The sequence below is a fragment of the Lotus japonicus genome, chromosome 1, assembly GCF_012489685.1.
Source record: "Lotus japonicus ecotype B-129 chromosome 1, LjGifu_v1.2".
Classification (NCBI taxonomy): Eukaryota; Viridiplantae; Streptophyta; class Magnoliopsida; order Fabales; family Fabaceae; genus Lotus; species Lotus japonicus.
The window spans coordinates 21,604,753-21,625,544 of NC_080041.1; the positions used below are offsets into that span (position 1 = coordinate 21,604,753).

General features: G+C 36.9%; 1 non-coding gene across 1 annotated transcript; it reads right to left on the reverse strand.

Annotated features, from left to right (window-relative positions):
* Positions 1-20,478: 20,478 nt before the first annotated feature.
* On the reverse strand, positions 20,479-20,585 carry LOC130734849 (small nucleolar RNA R71). Its single transcript, XR_009018188.1, has one exon. It is a non-coding gene; the product is annotated as a small nucleolar RNA R71 (small nucleolar RNA).
* Positions 20,586-20,792: the final 207 nt, after the last annotated feature.

Consider the following 20,792-nt stretch of genomic DNA (forward strand, 5'->3'; position numbering starts at 1 on the left):
AAATGAAGCTTGGTTGGACGAACTTCCGGTGGTTATCTCGTCCTATAACACAACGCAACATTCAACCACAGGGGAGACCCCTTTCAGGATGACCTATGGCGCGGACGCCATGTTGCCCGTGGAGATAGACAACAACTCTTGGAGGACGGCACCGCAGTTTGAAGGCGAGAACCCTTCCAACATGGAAGTGGAACTAGACTTGTTATCTGAAACGCGAGACGAGGCTCGTATCAGAGAGGCTGCAATGAAGCAGCGAGCCGCAGCGAAATATGACACGAAGGTTCGCCCGAGGGCAATGCAGGAGGGAGATTTGGTGCTTAAGAAACGAACCGGGAACACGGGAAACAAGTTAAACTCGATCTGGGAGGGCCCTTACAGGATCTTGAAGGTATTAGGAAAGGGGGTCTATTACCTTGAGAGCTTAGATGGGAGGCGGGTGTCGCGGTCTTGGAATGCGGCGAGTTTGAGGTACTATTATAGTTGAAGATTGAGGAAGACCCCGGCTTGGCACGAGGGCGAGCAACTGAGTGCGACTCATGAAGATTGACGGATTAAAAACAAATAAACACATTCTTGTTCTCCATCTCGGGAGTTTGTTGGCAAAAACGCCTAAATAGTAAAAACAAAGACACGTTCTTGTTCTCCATCTCAGGAGTTTGTTGACTATAACGTCTGATTGAAAATACAAAAATTGTATCAAGTCATTTCAATCACACTGAATTGCGGCAAGAGCAAGGTGGGAAAAATTCCCTAAAGATGGCGATCCCAACACGACCTTGATGTCTGGGGATCGCTCCGGAAAAGTCGACGCAACTTGCCGTCACTCGTCGGCGATGTGTGCGGATAAACTTCTTATCCATACAACCTCCCCGAAATATGGGCGAGCATACCTAACTAGGCTAAGTCTCGGGAAACCTATATGGTCATTGGGACCCGAGCAACTGCAAGTCCTCGCCAAGCAAAGCTGGCCAGGCCACACCTGATCTTACGGGAAACATGGTGTGAACAAAGCCTCAGTTCAAAAACTGAGCAAAAGTCATAGTTAAACCCAGCACACCATCAATGTTGTTGAACGTAATTCAGAAACAAAGAAACTAAAGGGGGATGCAGGAGAAAGCGAGAGAAAACGTCGGGAAGCGTTAAAACAGACATAGGAAGCAAAACTTAATTGAATAATTAAAGTCGAAAATACAATGATAACGATCAAACAAAGCAAAAGGAGGTAGCATTACAATTATTCGAAACAAATTAACATTACATATTTTTCTCTTGTTCCACAGCATCCCCAAGATCAACGTCAGCAACTTCCGGCGGGTCTTCCGGACCCTCTAACCCAGCAGGAGTAACCTTTTTAAAAGCTCCCAAAGGGTCAAGGTTGATAGTAGGATGGAGGTGCTTGACTTGAGCTTTGGCGATAAGGAAGCCGCGAACACGCTCCTTGGCGGCTGCATGGGCAGCCTCCCTCCTTATGTTCTCTTCCAGGGTGGCGGCTTGGGCCTCGTTGTCAGCCAAAAGTTTACACTTGGATGCCAAATCCGACTGGGCCTCGGCAAGCGCCTCATTCTTGCCCGCTAGTTCCTCACGCAAAACAACAATCTCCTTGTCTTTAGCGGCAAGGATTTCTTCCTGAGAAGCAGCGATGATCTCTTTTGCGTCAAGGTCCCGTTGGAGCTCCTCGACCTGGGCTTCAAGTTTTTCCTCCTTCTCGTTCGCCCTTCTCATCGCAAGTTTTGCAACCTTGAGTTTCTGCTGCATTTTCTCTGTCTTACCCTCCTCCACCGCTAACTAGTTGGACAGCTTGGAGCAGGTGTCATTAGCCCGAAGGTTATCAGAGCGCAGCTTCTCTACCTCCTGGCGAAGCCCGACAATTCCGGTAAGAGGCCGCGCCTTCCAGGCCACTTGGGCGAACAGGCAGCCGGCGCGGAGAAGATTTGACACAGCTTCCTGGGCGACATCCTGTGGGTTTTGGCTAGGAGCCCCCCTTAATTTCTCAAGATAAGGGTGGGAAAGGAGGAAGGAACAAGGATCTGGGGGAGAACTGTTGGAAGTTCCCGTAGGCTGGGCTGCAGAGAGATTCTCTCCCTCGCCACCAACCCCGGGAGAACTAGGGGCCGATGGACCGAGAGTCGTCTGGACAGGCGAGGGAAACAACGGGCGGTTGGAAGAAGGTGATCGCTGACCTTCCGCTAAAGTCACGGGGCGAGGACCATCTGGAGTCTGTGAAGCACTAGCCTCGCCATGATGGTCGGACACCAAGGGATCGCAAGTGCTACCCGCGGCAACAGGATCAAGCACGACGGGCCCCCCGCCTGCGCCGGTCAAAGGAGTGGCTTGAGGGTTTGGCTCGCCTAGCTTGCTCCTCTTGGGTGAGCAGGCGCTCACCGGTGAGCTTTGTCTTTTTCCTCTGACCTGGACCGAAGATGGCGCCTTGACGTTCCCAGAGGTGAAGGCCTTCAGCAGATCAGCGGTAGAAAACTTCATTTTTCCTGAAAAGTAAAATGAAAAAGTCGACAACAACAAAAAGGCTAAGAGGAAAGCTTGAAGGTGACGTTCTGAAGGGAAACCTAATCGAGGGAATAGTTTGGAGCCTCGAGAAGAGCCGAGCAATTCAGCGCAACTAAGGCGGGGAAGCTGGGATAGGACCCCAAAGGCAAAATTTTCTCCGGAAGAGGGAAATGCCTCAGGGGGATCAGCCATGGGCTTAGGACATTAGGTCCAGTAAAGCGGGAAGAGGGCTTTCCCTTCTTTTTGCGTAAATGCCGACGGGTAAGAGGGGTGAACAACGACCCGGAAGTACCGGCGAGCTAAGTAGGATTCAGAGTCAACTAGGAATGGAACAAACCGTTCTCGACCCGGCCGGGGCACCAGAACAACCCAGCCGTGGGACTCTAGGGATCGTGAGTCCACTTCAAAGAAAAGGAAAAAAAGGCAAGAAAAGGCGCCACATCGACACTACTGCAGAGAATTTCAAAACACTTCAGATAGGTCCAGGCGTGGGGGTGAAGCTGGCAAGGAGAAACGTTGACATCACGCAGCACTTGGGTGAGAAATGGGGAGAAAGGGAGTTTAACGCCAAGATCAAGGAACAGATACTCGTATACGAAGAAGAAGTGGGAATACTTGAGGTTATTGGACGCGCGATGTTGCCAGGGGCGGTCTTGGTCCCGGCATCCGGTGGTGCGAAGGAGGTTCTCTAACAGCGGGGTGCTACAGAGACCGCCAGCCCTGCGAGCAAGGTCGGAAATAGAGTCGCTGGTGGAAAGCTCTGATGGCTGGTCAAGGATTCCTTGGTTTGGAGCATCTTGGGCAGGGAAGGGAAGAGTGGCGAAGGTTTCCAAGCGATGAGCTTTGATTTCCTCTATAGAGGAAAGGGTCCCTGTCGAGGGCATGATAAAAATGAAAAGAAAGGGGACGGATAACTAACCGGAAGAAGGTAGTGTGAAGGGGAGCAAGAAGGGCCGGGGTCTGCAGAGTTATTGAAGGAAGCTGGTACGAGAGCCAGGAGAAAGCGTGAGAGCAGTTGGCAATAAGTGGTGAATGATAGGTAAGGGGGAATTTAAAAGTTAAGGTGAGTAGCGGTTGGGAAATTGTGTCCTATCGTGGAAAGATGAAATGATTACTCTGGGAGAACGTGACGCGGTTTTTGGGGAATGGGAACGGCACAATAAGGGAAAAGTTGCAACCGCTGAAGTTCATTGGTTTGAATTCAAATTGACAGGCTTTATTATGATTTGAAGGGACATATCGGAGATAGCGGTTGAGATTTTACAGATTCGACGACTTTTGTGTTATTTTAGTGCATTACATGTGGCTTACATGCCTCAATCCATCGTGGTCCACAGCGATCACTGTTGAAGCGAGGCGAGGGATTTGAGCGCTGTCGCCACGAGCCAACTTGTGGACTTGTGGGATTGAAGGAACTTGCTAAGAGAATCAAAATTAGTCTTAGGATCTAGTTGTCAAGCCATGTTGGCAATTGTTTTAAGTCATTAGGCTTTGGCGTTAGATAGTTTACTCATGATCGTCGTCTTAGGTTTCTTCTTAAAAGACACACTCAGCTCTCATGCTTCGAGCTCGGTGTCTTGTGGACTGGGCGAGGCCCTAGGGTCCCACGCCCAGGCGCGTCTCGCAAGCCAGGAAATTGGGCCTTCTCCCGGGAGGCCCAACTGGCCCATTAAGAGAAATTAGGGGCGCCAAGCCCAACCCCGACATCTATAAATAGGGGACTGTTACCAATTGTAAAGGACTCTTAGCTCAGTTGAGAAATAAAAGCTTGAAATTCAGTTACTTTCTCTCTCTAAGCGGTTACGCTCTAAACTCTCTCTAGATTCTCACATCACGATTCTCTCACTATGGGTATCATACCTCTCTATGTTCTTGGATAGAACAAATATGTTTCTTATTAATGCGGTCAAAAATATATGTTTTCGTGTGTAATCGAGTGTAGTTACTTATATAAGAGGGTTGTTCTCATAGTTTTTATATTTTAGTAAAAAATAGAAAGTTTTCAAAAAAAATATATAATATAACACAACAAGGTTACAAGTGATTTCCAGGAAAAAAATATAGGTTACAAGTGCACTTACTTTACGCCATACTTTCAAATAATTATTACCTTTTAAAATAATTAAATAAATCAAAATATATTGATGATTTTCATAATGTCATTAATTTACATTTATCATTTTTTAATATAAATTATTATTATTATTAATTACCTTTAAAAATATTTTTTGAGTTAAATTAAGTTACATTTTTTTTAAATCAATTCTCTATGAATTGTAAAATGACATAAAATGACATCTTATATGATTCTTTTTATATTTATATACACTCCAATATGTATATGATATTATAATAATTATCACTTTATATATTTTAATTTAGTTCAAATTATTTATCATATCAAAAGAATAATATTTATTTTTATTTATTATTTTTCGTTTTCATATTTTTATTATTTGAAATATAATAAAAATAAATAAATTTATATTTTAATTTAACTAAGTAAGCATCTTACCGCCTCTTATGCTTCTTTTTCACTCCCGAACCTTACAAAGCCGAATTTGAACTCCTCCTTGGCTTCCTTCTATTATGATGTATGAACATAAACATCTTTAATATCCTTTCCTTGGAACAAATATACTCAAATACTAGATATTCACTATATCGTTTAGGCCATCAATGAGAATTGTAGATATTATTCTCCACCCACTCTACTATCTATTGTACCGCTTCTCACTTGTCATATACTTACTGAACCCTGAATTTGCGTCACCTTGTAGTTTTTTTTGGATAAGTCATAGGGGTGCCAATAGTACAATTACAGAGCAAAAGAGGAACAAACAGAAAACAGAGAACAAAGACAAGGAAACAGGGGAAGACGCAAGAAACAAAACAGAGACCAACATTCAACACATCAGAATCCTTCTCAGAGCCAGGGAATTGCATCACAGCCCCTCCTTCACACACCCAAACCACGCCCTGCAACGCTTTCGCAATATCTATGTTCAATCTGAACAGTAGAAAAGCTTCAGAAGATCTGAAGTTAATCAAGCTCTGATAAGGACTCAGCTCACTTGAAGTTCTGAAGATCCAGACGTTCTGACAACCCAGATACTCTGAAGGTTCAGAAGTTCTGATGGTGTAGAAGACTCTGAAGATTCATAAGCTGAAAAGTGAAGACTCTGAAGTCCAGAAGCAAACTGGCTCTGAAGACTAAGTACTTCTCCTCTGAGTTCAGAATCAGAAGGTACAACGGTCAGAGGATCCAAGCTTCCCTCTGACTCTGATCAACAAGCTTCACAAGTTCCAACACGAAGCACTCCTTTGATCAGAAGTCAAACGAGGTTAAATGTCAAGTCACTATCCAAAGTACAAAAGCAAATGTACTATCCTGACGACCTAACCTAACATTCTCAGCCACAGCAGAAGCTGGAAATTCCAGATCTGCCCTCCAACGGTAGCATTCCCATGCAACATTCAAACCCTAATCCTTGGAGTATATATAGAGGCTGAAGACTGAAAGATGCGGTTGGAAGAAACTCATACGCTCAAGCTATATTCAAATCTTCTAAGCATTCTATCTTCATTGAATTCATTGTGTTTACTACAAGCTTTTTATAAGCAATTTCTTTGTAGACAATATTTCTTAAACAGTTGTTTAGTTTACCTTTAGGAGATCAAGGTTGATCGGATCCTAGAGAAGACTAAGAGAGTGAATCTTAGTGTGAGCTAAGTCAGTGTATTGTTAGACACTTGTAGGTTTCAAGTGCAGTTGTAACAATTATCTGATTAGTGGATTGCCTTCATTCTAAGAAGGAAGAAATCACCTTCACGGGTGGACTGGATTAGCTTGAGTGATTCATCAAGTGAACAGGGATAAAATCCTTGTGTGCTTTTCTCTTTTCCTATCTTAAGCACTTTACTTGTGTCTCAAAAGATTTGTTAAAATCTTAAGGTGGAAGTTTTATTCTGAAAACGCTATTCAAACCCCCCTTTCTACCGTTTTTCATACCTTCAACTTGTTCACGCGCAAGCAATATTCAAAAATCTTCTTAGCAATCTTTCTTCAAATAGAACTAAGTGTGTTTACTACTAGCTTTCTAAGAAGCATTTATTTGTAAACCCAAAAACCTTCAAACAGTTGTTTGTTTTACCTTTAGGAGATCAAGGTTGATCGGATCCTAGAGAAGACTAAGAGAGTGAATTTTAGTGATAGCTAAGTCAGTGTATTGTTAGTCACTTTGCAGGTAGCAAGTGCAGTTGTAACAAAACTCTGATTAGTGGATTGTCTTCATTCTAAGAAGGAAGAAATCACCTTAACGGGTGGACTGGATTAGCTTGAGGGATTTAACAAGTGAACCAGGATAAAATCATTTGTGTGCTTTCCTTATCTCTTATCTCTGCACTTTTATCATTGGTGTTTGAAGAGATTTATTTAAATCTCAAGTGGGTTGAGTTTTTAGTTGTAAAACGTTATTCAAACCCCTCTTTCTATCGTTTTTCATACCTTCAGCTTTCTCTTAGTCTTCCTCTTCCTGGGAGACTCAAAGTCTGGAGGATCATGAAGATTTCTGAAGAATTCATCCACATCAATCTCATAGCCTTGCTGCTTCAGATCATCAAGGTAGATTCTGATTGCCTCTGGGTCATCAGCCTTGGACCAGAGGGGGTAGTCCTTCAGATGGGTTCTTCTTCTTGGTCTTGCATCAGCAATTTTAACTTCAGCCTTTGTTTCTATCAGGCCCATTCTCTTCATGGATGTAGGAGTGAAGACATCCCCAGTAATTGTTGTCAAGTCTTCAGTGCATCCTAATTTTTGTAGAGCCTTTATAAGTTTGCTCTCTATGAAGAAGTCAGAAAGCAGTCTGCCAAACGGTATATATTTGATTGCAGACTTGGAAGAAGCAGTAGTTCTTGACTTCTTGATGCACTCCTTCAGATAGGAGAAGAGAAAGTAGGGCAGGCAGACTTTACGGTGCTCCTTGATGAAGAAAAGTAACACCTTCTAGGTGAAGTTGATATAATCTGGAGGGCTTCCCTTCGGCCTTTGATTTATGCAGTTTGGGAGAATCTTGTGCCAGATTCTCAGATCAGGATGAAGATCCTTGGTCTTGCAGTCTCTTTTTCCTGGCTTCCATGTAGAGTAAAGAGCCATGTTGACCTTCTCCTTGGTGCTTGGTTTGACTTTTGATTCTTGCAACTGGAATCTGTAGCCATTCTTGCAAACGACTTCTCACAAACGACACCACTTGATGCTCATTGCAGACAACGTGCTTCCAGAATTTCTTCACGAGTTTATCATAAACTGGACCATGGAGTCTTTGGAAATACCCTTCCCAGCCTTGAGCTTGAGCTTCAGGACGAAGATCGACCCCATTATCTGTAATGTTATCGAGGTCAAATCTCTATTCAGCAAGAACTTGGAGATCTTCTGGAGGGAAAATGCAGGTAACTGCACATCTTCTCTGAGATAGGGGAACAACATCTTCTGCGTCTTGGACTTGTGCTTGAGCACCCTCCGTCGATCTAGGACGCAAAACAAGACCCACTTGCCCTGTTGGAAGACCCACAACCATTCTAGGAAATACTCTTCCATCGGCGGAATCAGACCTTTCACCGGAGTCAGCTCTTTCAGAATTCGCCATTGTTGAAGGTAGGAGGTTTGGGTAGAAGAGAGATGAGTGAAAGCGAAAGAGAATCGAAGAGGATGAGGGTTTTGCAAACAGGAGAGAGAAGCAAAAGACGTGAATGATGGAGAACGTGTGTGCGTAGTGGTTTTAGAAAGTAACTGTTGTTGATTGTAAAAGCAAAAGTAAAATCAACGGTTAAAAATTAAGAACATCATTAAGAACGGTTAATACACAGATCACACGGTGGAGAAAAAGCACATCATCACTCATTACAACAGATTGTCAGCACGGGCACAAGGAACGATGTATCAAAGTAAACTGACACACACTTACTGTCTCATCTCAGAGTAAGCACCAATGGGTACTTATCTTCTGACTAACTTACCTTCTGAACTAGACATCTTCTGATGAGGAAGCATCATAGTCAGAGGTTCTGATCCATCTTCATACTGGACAAAAGTCCATATTCAGATTTTTCAATATAAATTTAAATCTATCATCTGCTAAGGGCTTTGTAAAGATATATGCCCATTGATGGTCAGTATCAATAAACTTCAGAAGAAGTACGCCCTTCTGAACATAATCTCTAATAAAGTGATACTTTACCTCAATATGTTTTGCCCTTGAGTGTAAGATTGGATTCTTACTGAGTGAGATTGCAGCAGTGTTATCACAATAAATTGGAATGTTGCTCTCAAGGATTTGATAATCCTCTAGCTGATGTTTCATCCAGAGCATCTGAGTGCTGCAAATAGCTGTTGAGATATATTCTGCCTCTGCAGTGGATAGTGCAATAGTAGACTGTCTCTTGCTTGCCCATGAGACTAAGTTACTTCCCAGAAATTGACAATTTCCAGAAGTACTCTTTCTTTCAGTTCTATCTCCAGCATAATCAGCATCACAATAACCTGAAAACTTATACTCTGATGTTTTCTTATACATCAAGCCAAGGTTAGTGGTACCTTTCAGATATCTGAGAATTCTCTTAATAGCAGTTAAATGAGTTTCTCTAGGATCGGATTGGAATCGAGCACATAAGTGTACACTAAACAGAATATCTGGCCTAGATGCAATTAAGTATAGAAGTGAACCTATCATTCCACGATAGAGCTTCTGACATAATCAAATCTTTCTTTCAAAAAAAATTGAATTGTCTTTCGTTGGTTTGCTTCACTATTGAATTTCGTGTGGTTTGTTAATAATGCATCATTCTATTCCAATTTGGAATTGTCTTTCTATTGAACGGAATGATTTATTGTCATCTCCTCATTAATTATTCCCACCGGTGCTTTAGAAGCACCATTCTCCCGCTTAGGGAGATAAATTTAGAGTTGTAGGTCCTCCCTTTCGCTCTAATTTTAACTAGCATAGGTTCCCAGAAGGCCATACTTCTAGGGTTACCTCCAATGGTCGCTCTAAGATAGGTGAGGGGGAAGGTGCCTACCGACCACCCATTTGTGTGAGCCTCTTGAATTAGAGTTTCTTATGCCATGTTACAGCCAATTAGTTCCGACTTTGCCATGTTTAGTTTCAGACCTGAAGCAAATAGAAATGAGAAAAGAGTGTGGTAAAGGAGCTCCAATTGCCTCTCGTTGTTTTCACAGAAGAGAAGCGTATCATCAGCGAACTGTAGGTGATTGAAGGCCTCTGCTTCCCCCATTTTAACACTGCTGATAAGAGTACTCCCGTTGTGGCCCAAAAGTTTATTGTCATCTCCTTTTTTGGTGCTAACTTATTGTCATCTCCTAATTTATTATTTTTATTTCCTAATTTATAAAGTCATTAATATGGACCAATTAGAAGAAGACATTTGGAAAATCCTTGTAACAACGAATAGAATTTATATATATATATATATAGATATATATATATATATAATTCCAAATATTTAAATTTTGAAATCAAACCATTAAAAATTTATATCATATTTTTTACACTTAAATAATAATTTATTCAAAATTTGAATTCAAAATATTTACCTAGCAAAATGGGAATTCAATTAGTGAATAAAATAAAATAGTTAATCAAATTTGAATTTAATACTATTTCAGAAAAAAATTAATACATTTTTATAAGAAAAAATAGTTAATACATAATCAAATCTATCTTTCAAAAAATATTGAATTGTCTTTCGTTGGTTTGCTTCGCTATTGAATTCCGTGTGGTTTGTTAATAATGCATCATTCTATTCCAATTTTGAATTGTCTTTCTATTGAACGGAATGATTTATTGTCATCTCCTTTTTTGGTGCTAATTTATTGTCATCTCCTAATTTATTATTTTTATTTCCTAATTTATAGAGTCATTAATATGGAGCAATTAGAAGAAGACATTTGGAAATTCCTTGTAACAACCAATATAATTTACTATATATATATATATATATTTCCAAATATTTAAATTTTGAAATCAAACCATTAAAAATTTATATCATATTTTTTACATTTAAATAATAATTTATTCAAAATTTGAATTCAAAATATTCACATAGAAAAAGGGGAATTCAATTAGTGAATAAAATAAAATAATTAATCAAATTTGAATTTAATACTATTTCAGAAAAAAAAAATTAATACATTTTTATAAGAAAAAAAAGTTAATACATAATCAAATCTTTCTTTCAAAAAAAAATTGAATTGTCTTTCGTTGGTTTCCTTCACTATTGAATTCCGTGTGGTTTGTTAATAATGCATCATTCTATTCCAATTTGGAATTGTCTTTCTATTGAACGGAATGATTTATTGTCATCTCCTTTTTTTGTGCTAATTTATTTTCATCTCCTAATTTATTATTTTTATTTCCTAATTTATAGAGTCATTAATATGGACCAATTAGAAGAAGACATTTGGAAAATCCTTGTAACAACGAATAGAATTTACTATATATATATATATATATATATTCCAAATATTTAAATTTTGAAATCAAACCATTAAAATTTTATATTAGATTTTTTACATTTAAATAATAATTTATTCAAAATTTGAATTCAAAATATTTACATAGCAAAAGGGGAATTCAATTAGTGAATAAAATAAAATAATTAATCAAATTTGAATTTAATACAATTTCAGAAAAAAAATTAATACATTTTTATAAGAAAAAAAAGTTAATACATAATCAAATCTTTCTTTCAAAAAAAAATTGAATTGTCTTTCTATTGAACGGAATGATTTATTGTCATCCTTTTTTGGTGTTAATTTATTGTCATCTCCTAATTTATTTTTTTTATTTCCTAATTTATAGAGTCATTAATATGGAGCAATTAGAAGAAGACATTGGAAAAATCCTTGTAACTGCATTTACATAAAACCTTATAATAACATGCATTTGTCGATAACTATTTAAAGTGAAAAACTAAATACGTACCTAAAAGACAAAATTGCCTCTATACCTTTAAACTTTTCTACATCCCTCTCTTCTCGTTTATAAATATCCATCCTTTCCTCTTCCTCACCATCCCTCGCCTTCCCTCTCTTCACCATTTCTCACACTCTCGCATTTCAATCAAGTTTCTTCCTTCAATCAGGTGAGCTCATTTTCTTCCTCTTCTTTGTCATTTTCATTTTTCTCTCCCTAAATTGTGTGGGCAAAGCTCTCACTTTAGCGAAGCTTCACCTTATTAATTATAATATTCAGTATGTATTTTAAGGTTTCGAAAACTAGAATCAAGTAGTATCGTGTTATTAAGATTAATTAACTATCTTATTCTAATTTATGGAACCTTAGAATACATACTGAAAACTAGAATCTATCATCTTTAAATCAAGTCTTAAGAGAATTTTATATATTTTTTGAATTCATAGATTAATTATATAATGATTTTAATCGGTTTAATTTATTTTCTTATAGATATGGTTAGAACTAGAGGTGACAGTTCTACAAGTGGTCTCTCATCACGCATTCTACCAACATCATCCGCTCAAAGAGTAGGTGCAGTTGCTCATGTTAAGCATTCATCACCACAACAACCACCACATCATACTTATTCAAGAATAGTGAGGAGGGCAAGGAGCAAGAGACGACGAACTCATAAATATCTCAACTCCACAGCTGCAATAAAAATGCTTTCAAGAGACTTGTTAATGGAGGTGATTGCAACTGTAGCTTCACATTCCTTCATTGACCTTCACATCGTTAAAATGTGTTGCAAGGATTTTCTTAATGCTGCTGAAGATAGCTATGTTTGGCAAAGAGTTTCTTTGGACATGTTCCCATTAATCCAGTGGCGTCCTAATGAAAAAGTAACATCATTCTTGAACCTTTGTATGGAATGTGGAAACATTGAGAGCTTGTACAGAGAAGGGTTGCGAAAATATTTTAATTATCCAAAGAGAAAGATTGATGATGGTCTTGAGATCTTGAAGGTAGCTGCTCAAAAGGGTCATAAGGAAGCAAAATATTTGTGTGGTATGATTTCATTATGCTCTGAAGATGATGTGTTGAGAAAAAAAGGGCTTGAGTATATGCGTTGTTTGAGGAATTCTAAGTGTGTTGTGGGCTCTAGAAAGAAAGTCAAACAATTATTGACCTCTATTTGGAAAAATAATGGAATGCTCAGACGCAATCAGAATCATCTATGTAACGTCAAGAGCACATGCAAAGGATGGAACGTGAAAAAGGGTAGATGGATATTACTAGATGATGATGATGACAATGACGACGACATTAACTCGTGTGAATATTGTAGATGGGATCACGAGTTGGAGTTATTTTATCAATTTCTCGATGTTCATTAGTTATATAACTTTAGAGTTGTCAACGTCGACGTGTCTCACTAATTTGGCTCATTTGGAATTTTTGCTATTTTGCTACCTTATGGTTTTTCTCACATGTACTATGTATTGTGCTAGTTTGCTGTCATGCTTCCCCTTGCATCGGTTTTTTTAATATGATCATGTTGAATATTTTTTGTTGGGTGGAACAACTCAGTTGGGAGAGCTTTGTTCCTAAGCCTTTATCCTATATATTAATCTATTATCTCTTTTTCTTTCAAAGTAAAACATTTCATTGCTTATAATCATTTATATTGATTAACAATTATAATTAAATATAATTTATAAAAATTAAAATCATTTCTTATTTAATTAAATAAAATTATAGGATAGGTAACATGAAATCAAGGTGTTGACATATTCAACTAGGTAGTGATTTTTATTAAAAGCTATGAGACATATGTATTATGGTGAGGAAGGTCTAGAGATTAATTCTAAGATGGTGCAAGCTTTTTTTCTGATGTACCAAAGAAAAATGTATATGTAACTAATGTGATGACTCCTTCATCAAAGAGTTTATTTTTATTTTTATAAATATAAACAATTTTAGTTTAAGGTTTTATGCAAAATTTATTTGAAATTATTTATTTAATTATGTAAAAAAATCATTTCATAAATAGTTTATGATTTCTGCTTAGTTTTTAATTATTATGAAGTATGATAGGAGATTCTTTTAATGGCGCAATTAAAATATTTAGGAAATGTAGAAATTACATACCGTAAATTATTTTAATTGGTGTAATTTAAAATTTGTACGTATGATAAAACTCTTTTTATACAACCCAACACACGAATCACCACAGTTTAGGATATTCTATAACCTTGGTATTGTGTAATAAATAAAATTCCAATATGTTTGTCATTATTGTTAAATAATATTTTTTTGTCCCACAATGGGTTTTTCCTAAGGAGGTTTTAACGAGGCACAGACGCTAGTCGTGGGTTTTATCTTTACTTTGGCAAGTGCTTATCCATGTGAGGGTTGTTCTCATGAAACTTTTGCTATTAATATTATTCATCTTTTGTTGTCAAAAAAAATATTTTTTGTCAAAATCAATGAAGAAGGAATTAATAATGCTTCTATGTTTTTTATTGATAACCTATTTAAAATTTGTAAATTTTAATGAGCATTATTCATATTGGGAAGCAATTAACTCCATATTCTTAGTCAATCTTTTTTTTGAAACTATATCTTAGTCAATCTTAAAATGTACAATGTATCCATAATTATAAAGAATTTTTTCCAATTAAAAGAATGACTTTTTTAAAGCCTTTAGGAATAACCTGAATTTTTTTTCATAAATCTCCTGTTTGATATCATTTGCTTCCAAATAGGGATGGCAATTTTGCCCAAACCCGTGGGTACCCGCTCGAACTCGATCCGATTTGACGGATCGACAAAATTTGAGTTGACTGGTGGATTTGGGTTCGTGTTTGGGTTTTACCCGTTACTGTAGCAACTTATGAGTTTGGATTTGGTACTTATTAAATCCGTGCTCATACCCACCCGAACCCAAAGATACCCGAAACATAAAATTAAAAAAAACTCATATATATATATATATATATATATATATATATATTGATAAACTTTGTTCATAGTGTTTAATTTGGTGGTTAATTATACTTTTGTATATTTGAGAAAGTAAACTCTAAACTATTGTTGTCTCACTTTGGTGATAAATGAGGATGATGAATAGTATTGGTTTTTTTTTTTCTATGAATTTCACTTTTTTTTTTATGAAAGTAAGTTCGGGATCGAGTTGTCATTTCGCGTAAGTAATGAGTTTGGGCATGGATTTCATTTTATCACCCATAAGGGTTTGTGTTTAGATTTGGATTTGGGTTATGGGATTCGAGTTTGGGTTTGGTAATTGTAAAAGTCGTGCCCGATCCTACCCGTTTCTATCCCCAAAGGAAGTAATGCAACGAGCTAACTATTGCAAAAAAAGTTAACCATATTTTTAAATATTTATTATCTTTTAAAATAATTGAATCAAATTATATTAGTTATTTTCATAATTCCATTAATATTCACTTAGATCTATTTAATAAATAATTGTATCATTAATTAACTTTAAAAATATTTATCAAGTTAAGTTAATTTATTTTTTAATTGATATAATATTAATTACTTTTAAACAAAAATTTAGCAAGTTAATATTATTATTAATTAACTTACATTATTTAACTGACATAATTTAAATTTTTTGCCTCGATATCATGAAGGCCTTCTATAACATAGAAAAAATAAATTATGTATTATACACTTTATTTTGTTCGTAAATAATGTTAGCGAAAATTAGGTGCAATAAATAGATTTAAATATGTTTCTTATTATTCCGGTCAAAAATATATGTTTCCGTGTGTAATCCAGGGTTGTTCTCATATTTTTTCTATTTTAGTAAAAAACATTCAGTTTTCAAAAAAAATATATATATTATAGCACAACAAGGTTACAAGTGACTTCCCGTAAAAAAAAAAAAGGTTACAAGTGCACATACTTTGCGCCATACTTTTAAATAATTATTACCATTTAAAATAATTAAATAAATCAAAATATAGTGATGATTTTCATAATTTCATTAATTTACATTTATCATTCTTTAATAAAAATTATTATTATTATTAATTACCTTTAAAAATATTTTTTGATTTAAATTAAGTTTTTTTTGAAATATGAGTTAAATTAAGTTACTTTTTTATTAAATCAATTCTCTATAAATTGCAAAATGACATAAAAGGGCATCTTGTATGATTCTTTTTATATTTATTTACACTCCAATATGTATATGATATTAAAATAATTATCACTTTATAGATTTTAATTTAGTTCAAATTATTTATCATATAAAAAGAATAATATTGATTTTTATTTTTTATTTTTCGTTTTCATATTTTTATTAATTGAAATATAATAAAGTTAAATAAATTTATATTTTAACTTAACTAAGTAAGCTTCTTACCGCCTCTTATGCTTCTTTTTTCACTCTCGAACCTATTTTTTTGAAAGTGGTCCAAATATATTATCAAGCCGGCATAGAAGCCAAAGCATCAGAAACAACAAAAGCGCCAAGACCAGGAGGGCCTTCCTCTATCCAAACAGCAAAAGAGGAGGCTCCCGGGCTAAAAAGTTCACTCCCAAACCTTACAAAGCCGAATTTGAACTCCTCCTTGGCTGCCCTCTGTTATAATTTATGAACATAAACATCTTTAATATCCTTTCCTTGGAACAAATATACTCAATAGTACTAGATATTCACTTGATCTTTTAGGCCATCAATGAGAATTGTAGATATTATTCTCCACCCACTCTACTATCTATTGTACCGCTTCTCACTTGTCATATACTTTCCTCCAACCCTGAACCCTGAATTTGTGTCACCTTGTAGTTATTTTTGGATGAGTCATAGGGGTGCCAATAGTACAATTACAGAGCAAAAGAGGAACAAACAGAAAACAGAGAACAAAGACAAGGAAACAGGGGAAGACGCAAGAAACAAAACAGAGACCAACATTCAACACATCAGAATCCTTCTCAGAGCCAGGGAATTGCATCACAGCCCCTCCTTCACACACCCAAACCACGCCCTCTCCTAGCCAAGAGGACTCACAGGCAAAGGCCTAAAAACCCACCAGGAACTCAACACAAGAACGAGCACCCAACTATCCAGCAGCCATGAGACACAAGTTTGGGTGAGACCGCCACTCATATACTGAGATGTGGAAACCCTTCAACTTTACCGATAACCAATTCCAAGCTCGGATTTGAGCTTCCTCCAACAATTGTAATTTTTCCTGCACAACCCTACCATTAAAGACAACGCGATTTCTGTGGAGCCATAAAGACCAAGCAATCGCAAACTAAATAATCCTAAACCCTGCATTTTGTTGCGAACTCAGAGAAGGGTTGGTGTGCTGCAGCAGGTGAGCTTTGTGAAATTAATGGCAATTCATTTCCTATAACCGTTACTATATCTCACATTATCTCTTAAGAATATTGCAATATCACCTCTACGCAATTCAAAATGATTGTTCAAATCTTTCCTCTCATTTTGCTGTTGGCTTGGTCAAATTGACGTTACCAGGGGTAATTAAAGGAAATTCAGGCTGTTTTCTTTCTCAACCATTATACTACTTTATTAGCCGTTTATTGGACTTTATCACCTTGATTCTTTTCGGGTATTATATAGACGAGAGGAAAGGGCTGGAAAACAGACAGAGAAAAGAATCACTTCCTCTTCTTGGTTCCTTTCTAAACCTCTAATCCTTTTCTTGGGCAAATTTTGTAAGGGCTCCATAGCGTCCTGCCCCGAGTGCACGGGTCAGTTCGTTAGCTGTGTGAACCTTGGGGGCAAAACCGGTGGTAGAGATTTGCACCAGTGTCTACCGGAAATTTGCTTCAGAGTAGTGGCTTGCCACGGCACAGTAACTCTCAGGCTCTAAATTTCCAACAAGCTTTACAGCAACTAGGGTGCACAATATTCCACTCCAGCCACCTGTAGCAATACATCCACACTTTGGAAGCAAAAGGGCACCAAATCAGCAAATGGTTCCCTGTCTCTTCAACCTGAGAGCACATAGGACAATAAGCATAAAGCCTCATGGGGGATAACTCTCCTCCTAAAAATATTTCCCCTTGTTGGTAATCGCCCCAGCAACACTCTCCAAACGTAAACACACACTTTTGGCGTCAATAGTGTCACCTTGTACTACTCGTCCCAACCACATTCCCTTTGTGCTGGAGATGTACCTCCTCATCTTCTTTTGCAACACAAATTTGTGCACTTACGTACTATTTTATTATTGCATGGATTTATATATAACTAGTATTTTAGGCAGTGCAATGCACGTGGAACGCACGAAAAATATTTTCTATAACATTTAAAAAAAATAAGAATAAAGTAGTATTTAAAAATGCAACCGATATTATAAATTTAAAGAATAAAATTAAATATAATAGTGCGTTTAAATTTCTTAATTAAGTAATTGAATCGTTGAATATTTTTTGCACCAAAAAAATCATTGAATATTTTTACCAATATATATATTGGCAACAATTTTTCTAAATTATTATTATTATTAATAATAAGCTTTTCTATAACCATAACGGAAGTTTGTTATAGATTAGGGACTTGTTATGGGATTACCCATTTTATGCTTGCTACTAGGCAGTGGCGGAACCAGGATTTTTGTGGAGCCTGGGCAAGGTTAAGCCTAAGCCTAAGTACTCACAACTGACGTTTGACCCCGGGTTTTAAATTGCAATTGCGGTTGCGGGCATCGCAGTGTTGCGGTGTGAATAGTTTGTTGCAATGAAAAATATGTCTTATTCTCAGTTAAACACCTCATCTTAACATATTGGTACAATCCAGAATTACTAGGTTCGTCAGACGCTCGATACTTGGCATAAGTACGCGGTACACTAGATAATTTAAAAATATAAGGCAAATAATTAGAATATATAGCAGCAAACCTTTTTCTTTCTTCAGGTTTGACATTTCTTATTTATCTTCTAGAAAAATAAATAGCTTTAGTGTTATTGAATTATATTTATAAATTATTTTGATGGTGTTATAATTATATCAATATTATTACATAAACTAATACTTATAATATTTTAATTTATTATAACTAACTTGATGTAATTGTTTTATTTTTATATAAAAATATTATTGTAACTTATTTTAAAAACGTTTTTTTTTAAATAAAAACGTTTAACTATTATAAATACTTAATGTGCACCAAAATTATAAATACTTAATAGATATATTTTTTTGTGGTCAAACACTTAATAGATTGTTATCTACCTTATAAACATTTGGGTCATATCTTTTTTTTTTTGTTGACAGTCGCACACTAGCTAGGTAGAAATATACAGCCGAGTAGACCCAAGAAAGTGTTGGCACAAAAAATTTGTATTTGACAAAAAAGGCAAAATTTTTCAACAGAGTATAAAATAGGGAAGAGAAAAAACAAGGAGAGGAGAGGGTTAAAACTTAAAACAGAAGGCCCAACCCACTCAACATCTTAACCCTAGCAGTAACACAACCTCCTCCTTCTCAACATCTTAACCCTAGCCGCACATCTCCTTCTCTTCTCCTTCATTTGTGTCGCATGTGTCCCTTGTGTAGAGCCTCCAATTTCTTTCTTTTTCAATTTTGTTCAATGCTATATTTGAGTTATTCAAGTGATCCTCTCTCAGTGAATCCACCCCTGTCATGCTTCAGTTCTCAATTCTCAGTGAATCACACTAACTCTCTCACTCCTTCACTCTCTTTGTCTCTAAATCCCAAGTCTCACCGATTTTTATGAAGTCCCTGAATTTTATTTTTATGAACTCACTAGGGTTTCAGAATTTTATTTTTATGAAGTCCCTGAATTTTTCCCTTACCTTTACATTTGCCCTTTTTCTTTTTTTTTTTGGGGCCCAAAATATGATCTGGGCCAAAGAAAAAATAAATTTTTTTTGCCAGAGCTTGGGCACAGGCCCAGGGTGGCCAGGCGGTAGATCCGCCACTGCTACTAGGAATAGAGGAAGGGTTGGGGTTTGTTGATCTGAAATTGAAAACTTAATGCCTCAAACAATTGTTTAAGTACACATGGAATTTGGCTTATCCTTTGATTTGAGAGTATTATCTATGCGAGGCATCGATAGGTAGTTGTTTAGATTATAGCATCAAAGAGAGACTCAATGCTTTGTCAGTAGAATAAGTTTACTAAAGCTGAATTAGTTGATTAAAATCCCAAGGCATCTTCATCATTGTATTTTCACACTTAAACTTTTGTTAGCTTGTTAACTAAGTGTTTCAACAATCAATCTTACAACTGAATTTTACTCGTTTTCCTATCGTGAACTCGAGGCTTAAACTGAATTCGCATTCCAATTCTCTGAGGTTCAATAAATTAAAACCGGGTAGATTCTGTGCAACTGCAGATTGACCAACAAGGTTTTGGCGCTGTTGTCGGGGAATTGTTTGTAGTTTTTTGTTTAAGTTTTTAGTTTGTGGTTTTACTTTTATTTTGAACTTTTCCTAGAATTGGTGCTACTAATTTCTCTCTGTTAAGCGTTTCAGGAAAGTTTTGGGTGGCCGTCGTCATGGATGGTCGTATGACGGAGAAGGAGATGCAAGCCCATATTGAGGCGAGAATCCAAGAGGGGATCACCCTCCGATTACGTGAAAAAGAAGTTGAGAATGTCAACCGGTCTCTTCGCGAGCTCACTTCTTGTTCCATGAGTTATGATTATCCCGAGAGTATTGTCTTTCCCAAGGGAGTTGGCAAATTCGAGTTGAGACTGACATTCATCAACTTGGTGAACAAAAGCCAATATGGTGGTAGTACTGTAGAAGATCCTCATGCTCATATGGAGAGGTTCATTCGGAATTGCAACACTTACCGGGTGAGCAATGTCCCGACGGATGCAATCCGATTGAGCTTGTTTTCGTTCTCCTTGAAGGAAGCAGCTGAAGAGTTGGCTGAGTTCACAACCTCAAGGGAGTATCACTACTTTGGAAGATTTGGCAGAAAAATTCATAACAAGGTTCTTCCCAATAGCTCTTTTGAGGAAATTTAAGAATGACATCATGACTTTTGTGCAATCCTCAGATGAGAATCTTTATGAAGCTTGAGAGCATTTCAAGAAGCTCTTGAGGAAGTGTCCTCAACACAATCTCACCTAAGCTGAATTGGTTGCAAAGTTCTATGATGGTCTACAATACTCATCGAGGTTTGTCTTAGATACGGCTTCTAATGGGGAGTTTGATGCTCTTCCCCCACAAGTGGGGTATGACTTAATAGAAAAGATGGCAGTGAAAGCCATGAACTCCGAAAATGAACGCCAAACTCGAAGGAGTTGTTTTGAAGTTGAAGCTTATGACAA